Source organism: Pezoporus occidentalis, unplaced genomic scaffold (genome assembly GCF_034315485.1).
Source record: "Pezoporus occidentalis ecotype Australia unplaced genomic scaffold, CSIRO_AGI_Poc_V1 ctg41, whole genome shotgun sequence".
NCBI lineage: Eukaryota > Metazoa > Chordata > Aves > Psittaciformes > Psittacidae > Pezoporus > Pezoporus occidentalis.
The window spans coordinates 3,840,464-3,852,839 of record NW_026915736.1 but is presented as its reverse complement, the minus strand read 5'-3'; the positions used below and the strand labels follow the sequence as shown (position 1 = coordinate 3,852,839).

General features: G+C 40.6%; 1 long non-coding RNA gene across 1 annotated transcript; it reads right to left on the bottom strand.

Annotated features, from left to right (window-relative positions):
• Positions 1 to 9,754: 9,754 nt before the first annotated feature.
• LOC134171590 (uncharacterized) lies at positions 9,755 to 12,160 on the bottom strand. The gene is made up of 2 exons (XR_009967674.1): positions 11,175 to 12,160; positions 9,755 to 10,181 (listed from the first exon to the last, which is right to left on the bottom strand). It is a non-coding gene; the product is annotated as an uncharacterized LOC134171590 (long non-coding RNA).
• Between the last annotated feature and the right edge of the window lie 216 nt (positions 12,161 to 12,376).

Genomic DNA, 12,376 nt, shown 5'->3' with positions numbered 1-12,376 from the left:
TGATTTTTAGCATTTTGTTTTCCAGCCTTAGTTTTCTTCAGAAAGTCTTTTCTGTGTTCCAGTTACTCCTTAAAGATACCCCCATCTCCTCTTCCCCAGTGTGTTACAGAAGTGTTACAGTTTCTACTTATGTAGAGTATCAGTGGTGTCTAATCATTCCTAACCTGATTTCCAAAGGCCAGAAGAACTGTTGCTTCAAATTGCTTTATTCTCTGTTTGTTCCAATCCAGTCCAATTACTTGTCTTCCCATGGTGTTACAAGCTATTTGTTTTCTCAGCACCAACTTAATTTTTCTGTAGTTCATTTTCACATTCAATTTACCTTCATCTGCAACCATGCAATTAGTTTTGTCTTGTGCATCTTTCAGATCGTGCCATATGCAAAAATAGCATAGTATGATTTCTGGAATATCTCTTGTGCTGAAGAGACAGCAGAAAATGTTCTCTTGAAATGTCATTTTTCAAATGGAGTTTTGAAAGCAATAAATTCTTTTCCTTTTTTGTCCAATTGAACCAAATTAAACAGTAGACTTCCAATTAGCTAAGCAAGCCTGGAATATACATCTTCTTATACTTTTGTAAAGTTGTCATGGTTTAACCCCAGCTGGTAACTGAACACCACACAGCCACTTGCCCACTCCCTTCCACCTCAGTGGGATGTGGGAGATAACTGGAAGGGTAAAAATGATAAAACTTGTGAGTTGAGATAAAAAAAGTTTAATAAATAAAGCAAAAGCTGCACATGCAAGTAAAACAAAACAAGGAATTAATTTACTCCTTCCCAATCAGCAGGCAGAAGTACAGTGTCCTGGGTTCAGCAGTAGCAGTCATTTTTCTCCCTCTTGGTAGCTGGTGTAGTGCAGTGTTTTGACTTTCAGCTCAGGAACAGAGCTGATAACAATGATGTTTTGGTTTGGCCAAGGACTTTGTGAGCCTCATGCTCTGCCACAAACTGACCAAAGAGGTATTCCATACCACAGCAGGTCATGCCCAGGATGTAACTGGGAGTTAGCCGGAAGGGCTGGGGGACTGCAGGGTTGGAGGAGGTATCGGTCAGAGCTTGGTCGGGCTGGGGGGGGCGAGTATTGGTCGGCTGGTGGTGAGATGATGTATTCTCTTCCCTTGTTATTTCCTTTAACATTGGCGGTAGCAGTGATTGTGTTATACCTTAGTTTTGCAATTCTTTTCGGCCCTCCGAGAGCAAAGACTGGGTTTAAGCCACGACAACAGACATCTCCAAGAAGCAGGTCTCCACCACACCATACTTCAAGTATTATTCTTAACAAGAGTGATCTGAGGTTTTGCAATGGCCAAAAAGACTACCCTAAAGATATACTTACATAGGACAAGGAAAAATCACATCTCTCCCCTCCCTCTCCCCCCCCCACATTTTTTGTGATGCATGTACCACATAGCTGATAACTTTTCTTTTTTCTTGTGCTTATCAGCGCAGTTTCCTGGTATGCAGAGAAAACAGCTTCTATTCCACCTTTCAGATTTGTGCTACAAGCTGAACTTTCCATATCTTTCTCTGAAATGCAGTTTACTTTTCTCTTGATATCAGCCAAAAACTTTATAGATCAGTTGGAAAAACATATTTTTTCCCTTTCTTTTGTTATTATTTTTTGAATGCTTGAGCTTTGTGTGTTTTTTTACCAGCCTACCTGGATTTTTCCTGCCTGTTCACATGAGACTACCACAAAGCACCCATGTCCTGTATCTATCCTTTTCTTCTCTTCCAATAAGTTTCAGAAACTAAGCAGATTTCTCTCAGAACCCACCCACATAATTCAGGGTGAGACTAGTTTATGCCCTTCTGAGTAGCTCTGTGTTCTCTACAGTGGTTTTGGTTAAAAGTCCACATACTACACTTCTTTGCTTATTTGCATGAATGCCAGAGTCTATTTTTTCTTTCTTATACCACACTACTTTGATTTAGATACCTGCCAGCAATAGTGGTTAATAGAAGATAGGATGATATAATCTGTCTTTTATTACAACCTTCCTAAACACTTCTGTCTCATCTGTGCTGCTCACTGCACACCTAAAGAGTGACCAAGCTGTTAAACCTTTATTTCTCTTAAAGAAGCAATAGACCTGTACAGGGACTAACACACACCTGAGTAATGTGATATTGACTTTATGTCCTTGTGATGGTTTATTAGATCATCTGCAGTCACTACCCTTGGGCATCTTCTAATGTGAGCTGCTGAAGAGAAACTAGCTTGGGAATGCAGAAAGATGACTTGTGTTTCAGAGAAGCATTTTGCTAATTTACAGGTGAAGCACTTTGGTATTTAAAAAAGGAAGAATAAAAAGTGTACTTACACATGCAAATGAAGTAGACATGAACAATAATTCTGTTGCTGGTACAGAACAACTGTTTTACAGTTCTGCAGCAATCACGGTTAGGTGCGTATTCCCATATATACTGATCACTCAGTGTTTAATGGCTACAAAAGGACAAAGAACACATTGTCTTGATAAAATATTAACGGATTAAAAAATATATATAACTGGAACATGTCATTTGGAAGGAGAATTTGGATTTATGGGAAACAACATTGCAAAATATTCATAAGCAGGTATTACCTCTTAAAATTGATGAGCGCCTGCTAGGATATGGCTACGGCATAACAGATCACTAAAGAAATATTCCAAATAAACATTTTATTGCTGGAAATATCAAAAAGCACTTTCTGAGCTGTTGCTGTTTAACTTAGGTACCTAAACAACCAGCCTAGACTCCCAGTGTTTTCAAGGATGTTTGCCAAGTAGTGATTGAGACCACCTCAGATAAAAATGGAGTCATTTTTCTCTGACTAACCAGACAGTCCGAGTTATGTTCCACACATATCTATCTTTAACAACCTTCATGATGCCTGATACTATTAAACTACCAGTGGTTTCATCATTGACATGTCCAAAACATAACTCCTCACCACTTCCCTCTCCAAGAAGGTATGCCTGCCTATAAAAGCCCAGTTACAGCTAATTGCACAAAGATATTTTGGTTTAATTTCTTCATAATAAAATCTCCAAACAAGAAATATGATATCACATTAAGGCTCTGAAGTGTAATGTAAATAGGTTGATTTGAAAATGCTTCACTTTTTTAGAAATAGTGATTTTTGTTACATTTGAGCTAGTGTGGCTTAGGTGTGCAGGAAGCAGGAAGCTGGGTGAGACACATCAGGTAACATATTCCTGCCTTTTACAGTGAATGCTTAAAAAAAGGCTGAAATCTGAGGGATTAGTAGCTAACACAGAGAACTGCAACTCACAAGGACGATATGTAAGAAGCACCAGAGCTTCCTGACTGAAGAGGGCTGTTGGAAAGACCTAGTCTGACCTTCAGAGTGGCTAACACAGCCCGCAACTTGGTAGGCAGGAAAGTAGGAAATGTTCTACAATAAAACTCTGGAGAAAAAGATGGCAGAAAGAGAAGCAGTGTATACTTGTGACGGAAAACACTAAAAGTGGGTTAAAACCCAGTTCTGAACAGAAAATTGAAATAGGGCATGCTTTACCAGCCATAGGGTCATGACTAGGACTCTAAACATTCATACTCATTATCCAGAGACACTACAAAGATTAAAAAAGTGAGGCGAGTGGAGGTAGAGTTGCATATGTAATTGACTGCTGGAAGAACAGTGAAAGAAAGATCTTTGAGATAATATGCCTGAGAAACAGGAACATCAACAGAAGTTGCCATGATCAAAACCCTAAATATTGGATTGTATATCCATAAGTGATTTAGAAAAAAACACATAAGAAACTAAATTGTAAACAACGCATAAAACAAAGTATACAAAAAAACTTGTTATATTCTTCAAACAAAAGTCATAACTAGGACAACTTTTCCCTGGTCAATGATGTTTCCTAGACAGTTGACTTGCTCCTTGTCCTGGGTTCAGCAGTGGCAGTCATGTTTCTCCTTCTTGGTAGCTGGTGCAGTGCAGTGTTTTGACTTTCAGATCGGGAACAGAGCTGATAACAAGGATATTTTGGTTTGGCCGGGGACTCTGTGGGCCTCATGCTCTGCCGGGGAGGAGGGGGAGCCAGGAGGAAGCAGAGACAGGACACCTGACCCAAACTGACCAAAGGGGTATTCCATACCACAGCACGTCATGCCCAGGATGTAACTGGGAGTTAGCCGGAAGGGCTCTGCAGGGTTGGAGGAGGTATCGGCTTGGTTGGGCCTGGGGGGCGAAGATGATGTAGTCTCTTCCCTTGTTATTTCCTTTATCATTATTATCATTGGTGGTAGCAGTAGTGATTTGTGTTATACCTTAGTTACTAAACTGTTCTTATCTCAACCCGTGGGAGTTGCATTCTTTTCGATTCTCCTCTCCGTCCCTCCGGGAGCAGGGGGAGGGCAAGAAAGGGGGGGAAGTGAGTGAACGAATTACCTGACTGGGTTTAAACCACGACACTCCTCTACAACATGCCCCAGTTGTGTCATCATTGGAACTCCCTACTTTCAACTTTATTATATCAATGACTTTTCCATCTTTAACTGGATCTTTACAAAAGAGTTTCAAATCTCTTTGCCCCTCCTCCTCTCTACTTTATTGGGTTTTTTTTAGAAACTCCTTCCCACTTGTGTCAACTGCCTCATGAATGGTTACCATGGGTGAGCTTCCAAAACAACGAATGGAAGCAGCTTGTTGTTTGTTACCAAAAAGAGTCATGTACACAGGGAGATAGATTGTTTTTAAAGGCAAAGGAAAGATTAAATATAACCCAAAAGCTTCAATATCTACAGGTTTGACTGGAGAAATACAGTGCAACTGCCTGAAGTGTCTTTTCCAGGACTCCAAGAAGCACCTAACACAAATGTATCATGTTTTGCCCAATTAGTTTACTTGAAGAAACAGCTTTGTCTTGCATCTTCCAAATCTACTCCAGATTGCTCACCTATTCTCATAAAGCCAAGGCATTTTAGTGTTACTAAGTCAGACAGAACATGGAAGTTATTGTAGCAACTATACTTTGCTTGAAAGACAGTTTAAGCAACAATTACATCCCAAGCTTTATTTAGCCATCTCATTTTGTAAGAGAAGGCAAACCTAAGATAGCAGAAATCTACCCCACTCTCACCATTAAGATCTTTTCTCCCAGGAGGGGTTTCTTCACCTCATGGACCAGCCCATTACCGAGGAATGCTGGGAGGTGGCTAGTACAGATGTTCCTTGGAGCCCTTTTGTAGGGGCAACAGAGGGTTCTGGGCATTATACCTTAGAATAAGATAAGGTACCTAGATCCAAAATTTGTATTTCTAGATCTGAATAGCTACCTGGTAGTGTTTTACAATCTGGCAATACTAACTTCATAGCAACACAAAGACAACTGCCAAGCAAAATGCCTCATTAGTTGACTTCAAAGCTTTCTCAGTAAAATTACAGTTTTTGTGAAGCATGAGTTAGCATGACATGCTAAATTAAGACACTTACTTACAGTACACCAGTATTGCTAACTGTAGCCTGGACCTGCTTGTTCACAGAAACAAAGGAGTCTGGTTGCATTGTGCCTTGAGGGCCCCTGGTGCATAGTTGTCTTTTTCCCGGTGTCATCCTGCACCAGTCAAGCATATACTTCTACAGCCCTCTTTGCAGGTGATGTGAAAGCGTTTCGCACTATACAAGTGTTTTACATCAAGCTACTCCCTAGGTTGGCTGGGTTTCCATTAACCCCGTCCTCCTGAGAGTGCAGCATGACCCCAGTCACATTATAGCTGAGTCTGTCATGAAAGCCTTCCAACCAGCCAAAGGAAGCTCATAAAAAGCTGATAAAGCTCTTTAAATACTAAAGAGATGCTGCCTAAAGGGGAACAGAGAAGGGGGGAGGGGATGCAAGCAACTAAGCCTCCTTCCTTATACTGTAAGCAACAAGATAGATGAGACACCATCCCATTTATATTATGCTAAGCATGAATGGGTGTACATGAAACAGTTTTAGCTTTTACATCAGAAAATGGTTAAGTGTCCTTAAAAAGTTCATTGTTAAAAAAAAAAAAACAAAACCAAAAAACACCAAACCCAAAAAACAACCCACCACCACCACCAAAAAAAAACGAACAGCCCAACAACCCCTACCCCCAAAACCAAAACCAATCCACAAAAAAAAAAAACCACAAAAACACCCAAACCTGATTTTGCTACAAAATTTCACTTTGACACTAGTGGTTATTTGCATGCTTATGCATATGCATTTGCATATTGACATCTTCCAGCCACATTACAGCACACAATTTTCAAAATGTATTCATTAAGCAGTTTAACAACCAACCCTCACACTAAAACACACAAAACAAGACATGCTTATTATTTTCATAGCAGTCTTCCTTCTTTTAAACTGAAAATATTGAACAACAGGGCATATTCAGCCTTTACACAAGGGGCCATCCTGAACAAAAAAAACCCAACAAACAGGAGCAGCGTAGCTTGGGCAGTTAACCAACAGAGTATTGCTTGGGTTTTGCTTAAGAAAGGTCATGTGCCAGAACAGGAAGACATTGTAAAATTTGTGAATGAGAAATTTGTAAATGAGAAATTTGAAGAACTTTCAGTTGTAAACAGCTACTTCATTATTTCATAGCCTGAAATATGTAGTATGTAATTATTGCCATATGCAAAATGCTTCATTAAACTTTATGTCATTGTAGATGTGTGAAGAGCTATTCTGTGTACTTTGAAAGAGTACACAAGAAAACAGTTAATTATCTAATTTTTCAGAAATGAGTAAAAAACAGGGAAGATGTAGTCCACATGAATTACTGCTTCACTGCCAGCCAAAAAAGCCAGGGGCAAAGCCAGATAGAATTTGCTTAATTGGGTCCAGATCCAGTGAAATATATGCATATCTCTAAGCCAGTGAGGGAGCCCACGAAAAACAAGATTTTGAAAGAGTATAAAAGGAACCTATGGCATGGGTTTCAGGTTCAACATGTGATTTCTCATATGCTCAGGATTATCTGCATGCTCAAGGATTTTGCATAACATTTTCTTTTCTCAGGGAATTGCCTAGTAGGAAGCTCTAGAAAACTGAAAACTGTCCCAAAGTTTACAGTTAACACCCCATTTCATGTCTTCATTTTTTCAGTCAGCTTTATGGAAACAACACTCCCTGTAAAAGAAGAAAACAGCTATCAGGACTCCTGAGTGTTGGAAACATCTATGAAATTATGGATTTAGAAAAATTTAAACTCTGACAAAAACATGATTCAAAGTGCTCGCACTATATTCAAAAAACACCGAGAAAGGAAAAAACTGCTTGCCACAAGGGAAATCAGAAACATCAACTTATGGGTGACATGTGGTTTTATAGATATTTCCTATCTGGACAGCAAGGCATTCCTTTCTTAACATTTTCTTGAGATAAGACACCCATCTGTCAGATCACTACAGGAAACAGAAGAGTATTTGCCAGTACCTGCTGTTTGACATATTCTGGGTACAAAGCAAGTCTTGACCAGAGCGAATTCCCAAAGGTAGTGGAACAAGACACAGCTCAATTAAGGGGCAAAGAGAGCACAAGTGATGCAGAGGGACAAAGCCACAACAGAAGTATGATAGACAGCTCACGGGCCAGATACCTATACTGATTTAGACACATGGCAGATAAATTATATTTGACCTGCAAAAAAATAATCCTTAACATCCAACTTCCAGTCTAACCTAAACTTTAAACAAAATGTTTCACCAAAATTGATTTAAAAAAAATCCAATAATGTCATATAGAATAGAATCATAGAATACTCAGGGTTGGAAAGGACCTTAAGATCATCAAGTTCCACCCCTCCTGCCATGGGCAGGGACAGCTCACACTAAACCATATCACCCAACACTCCATCCAACCTGGCCTTGAATACTGCCAGGGACGGAGCATTCACAACTTCCCTGGGCAACCCATTCCAGGGCCTCACTAACCTAACAGGAAAGAATTTCTTCCTTATATCCAATCTAAACTTCCCCTGTTTAAGTTTTAACCCGTTACCCCTTGTCCTGCCACTACAGTCCCTAATGAAATGTCCCTCCCCAGCATCCTTATAAGCTCCCTTCAGATACTGGAAGGCTGCTATGAGGTTTCCATGCAGCCTCTGTGCCTGGCAAAATCTTGGAGCAGATTCTCCTGGAAGGCATCTTAAGGCACATGAAAATCAACAAGGTGCTTGGTGACAGCCAGCATGGCTTCACTAAGGGGAAGTCCTGCCTGACCAATTTGGTGGCCTTCTATGATGGGGCTACAGAGCTCATGGACAGGGGTAGAAGAATTGATGCCAACTACCTGGACTTCTGTAAAGCATTCAACACTGTCTCACACGACATCCTTGTCTCTAAATTGGAGAGACATCAATTTGATGGATGGACCACTCGGTGGATAAAGAACTGGCTGGATGGCCGCACACAAAGAGTTGTGGTCAATGGCTCAATGTCCAGCTGGAGACCAGTAATGAGTGATGTCCCTCAGGAATCAGTGTTGGGACCGGTATTGTTCAACACCTTTGCTAGTGACGTTGACAGTGGGATTGAGTGCGCCCTCAGCAAGTTTGCTGATGACACCAAGCTGTGTGGTTCGGTTGATACGCTGGAGGGAAGGAATGCCATCCAGAGGGACCTTGACATGCTTGTGAGGTGGGCTGATGACAAGTGCAAGGTCCTACACCTGGGTGGGAGCAATCCCAGGCACAGCTACAGGTTGGGCAGAGAAGAAATTCAGAGCGGCCCTGTGGGGAAGAACTTGGGGGTGTTGGTCAATGAGAAAATGAACATGAGCAGGCAGTGTGCGCTTGCAGCCTGGAAAGCCAACCGCATCCTGGGCTGCATCAAAAGGAGCGTGACCAGCAGGTCGAAGGAGGTGATTCTGCCCATCTACTGTGCTCTCGTGAGAACTCACTTGGAGTATTGTGTGCAGTTCTGGTGTCCTCAGCATAAGAAGGACATGGAACTGTTGGAACAAGTCCAGAGGAGGGCCATGAGGATGATCAGGGGACTGGAGCCCTTCCCATATGAAGAAAGGCTGACGAAGTTGGGGCTGTTCAGCCTGGAGAAGAGAAGGCTGCGTGGAGACCTCATAGCAGCCTTCCAGTATCTGAAGGGAGCTTATAAGGATGCCGGGGAGGGACATTTCATTAGGGACTGTAGTGACAGGACAAGGGGTAACGGGTTAAAACTTAAACAGGGGAAGTTTAGATTGGATATAAGAAGGAAGTTCTTTACTGTAAGGTTGGTGAGGCCCTGGAATGGGTTGCCCAAGGAAGTTGTGAATGCTCCGTCCCTGGCAATGTTCAAGGCCAGGTTGGATGGAGTGTTGGGTGACATGGTCTAGTGTGAGGTGTCCCTGCCCACGGCAGGGGGCTGGAACTTGATGATCTTAAGGTCCTTTCCAACCCTAACTATTCTATGATCCTAAAGGCAATTGGACTGATGTCAGTTACTCAGTGGTGTAGTTCATATGGTTCCTATTAAAGGCTGTGAGGACCTAGCATCTAATTACTTCCTGTTTCTCTGTCCTTGAAGAACAAATAGATTCTAGCTGACAAAAGCTGAATATTCCTGATCCAAATAACAGCTCATGATAAAAATATGGATGCACAAGTACAACTTTGATTTCTCTCCCCTCCTCCCAGATATTTTAGTTACTTCAGTTTTCTTTAAAAGGTGAATGTGTCTTTAAAGAAGAGCGAACATACTGAGCCAGCTTATGCTGCAGTAGCTATGACAACAGACTTTGAAACAAGCATGGAAAAAGCTAGACCTGAATCATAATTTTTTTTAATTATTTTTTCAGTTTACTCTTCCCATGGACTACTTTACGTTTTGCTATGAAATGCTACAGAAATTATTTCTTTTGAATAGTAGAGGCATGGTATCTTATGTAACAGGTTATGTATCAAAACTGTATCATATTATCTATTAGAGTTGAATTACTTAAAAATCAAAAGACAGGAGAATAAGTAGAGTTAAGAGATTTTCAGTAAATAGGCTGAAGTGAGAAGAGGCTGCAGTTCATTTTTTCCTTTCAGTCCTTCCTATCTCCCTTGGGTTAATCTTTTGTAGATGTTATCCAAAATCATGGACAGTATTAACATCACTAGACAGACAATCTTGCTCCCTGTTCATGTCTCCTTTCCCATTCTTCTAACAGAAGGAGCAGACTGCAATCCCCATGACCAAGCACTTCAAAATATCAAGAACACTTTCTTTTAAAAACGGAAAAGAGAAACTCAATACATTATCATTAACATCTTTTCTCACTCCATAAATGTTACATCTGCCCTCTCTTTTTAATTTGAACATGTCCAAGGCTTCACAGGAAAGCCAAACTACGTTACATCCATGCCTATATAGAAGAGAAGTCACTTTAACCTATTTGGAGGTGGCCCATGTCACCTGTGCTCCCAAAGCAACTTATCAAAGTACAGCCATCCATAAGCTCCCACACCCAACCAGATCAGGGACATTATAAAGCACCCTTGCCCACTGACCCAGCTCAGCCTCTCTGAGGTCAGGGTCCCCTGAGCAAAATGTGGTGGATTGTGGGACACCACTGCAGAGCTTGGCACTATGAGGCATGCAGCCATAAAATACAGAAACAGTCGATTGTCATGCTACTGGTTGCTTATTAACTCCCTTAAGAACTGATTGTTGAGTAATCAGTATTCATAATTCTCCCAGAAAGCCAAAAATGAGTAAGTAGTGCATAACACATAGAACAATCTTTTTCTTAAAGTCTGAAACCCTCAATTTTTATTTTTTTTTTCCACTTAGATCTCCCTGCTTTCCCAGGCAAGTGTTTCTTGCTGCAATGAATGAATGAATGGTTGAACAAAGACTGTAAGTAAATATGCATTATACTTTCTGTTGGTGCATTGCTTTTTAGACTTATCTGCCTGACCGCCAGAAATTCGTATTGGGACCATCTCATGTGTAGGTAAACAACCATGGATATAGTCACAAGAGGAGGCTCAGGCCTTGGTCATAAGGCATCTCCACTCACTAGAGTATGGGCTGCCCCACATTTAAATACATTACTCTCATTCACTTACTTTTTGTTCCAAACAACAACCCTCTCATGCTCTTGTACATTTTCCCTGCATTCTTAATAGCTTGAGTCTAACTAAATTGTTGTATTTGTTATTTGCTGATATTTGGACAATTTGAGGTACTTACAGATTTTGTCTATAGCTTGCAAGCAGCTGAAGATCACCCTTGCAACAAGTCCTCTGTCAGAAGAGGAGATTCAGGTTTCATTGACTGCAACAAATGAAACAGATATTTGTGCAACTGCTAAAAAAAGAATAGATGCAACAAATGCAAGAAGCAAAGCCTGAAACCAAGTATAGCCCCATCTTACCCACACTCCATTTCATATGGGGTACTCTGCTTGGATGACTGCATTTAAAGAGAGCCTACTTCCTGGGACAGCTGTTACCTTTCCTCCTAATTTCCCACTTTGGGAGTGGTAAAATTTACACCAAATCTCTTTCTTTCTCATATTTACCAGAATCAGGATGAAAAAGTGCTACCATATATTTTGTTCTTTCCATATGTATTCCAAATAACACGTATTGATAACATCTTTGTTTCTGCATCCACTATGCTCAGCACATAAAGTATTCATTCTCTTTTTGATGATGAGTCTTATGAAGTGCATGCAGAGCTAATTTCAAATTCCTCCTCTTTAAAGTAGATAAGACTTTTTTTTAAACATGAATGCTAGGGAACTGAAACAGAACCCCATTTTGTACTAGAGTTGGTATAGCCTTTCCATTTTTTCTTTCTTCTGCCATGCAGTAGCATTGAGAACTCTGTTTAAGTCTCTCGTGTAGCAAATTTGAAAGTTATTATTTTTTCTTTTGTAATCAAGGAATGAGTCATGGGCACTTGAAGTTTGATAAATGCCCAGAGGCAGCCAGCTCAGTGTATTTTCAGCTCTGACAGCCCACAGAGGGATTTTTTTTTTTTATATATTTTTTAAAATAAATGGAAATAGGAGTTTTTCCTTGTTATATGTAAACAATCCCCCTAACATAAAAGAGGGAAAAAGTTCATGTCAAAGGGGAACATTCACTAAAATATCAGCTTCTCCCTGCTGCAGAATAATTATTAGCATCATTGAATTCCTTCTCTGTTCACAGAATAGATATCCATTTTTTTTCAGAGAAACAGTTTTGTGGCTGCTGCTCCCTGACAGTAAGTGTTTGGGTAGGAGAAACTGTGTGTGAGGGCACTGTTGCAAAGAGAAAAAAAAAATAAAAGGTGCTAAGTTTACAGAAGAACCCCCCTTTCCAGAAGGGCTGTTGACTTTGAGGTCTTCAGCAGAAGCAGGACGTGAATTGCATTTTTTCTAGGAAACAGTCTGATACAGCCTG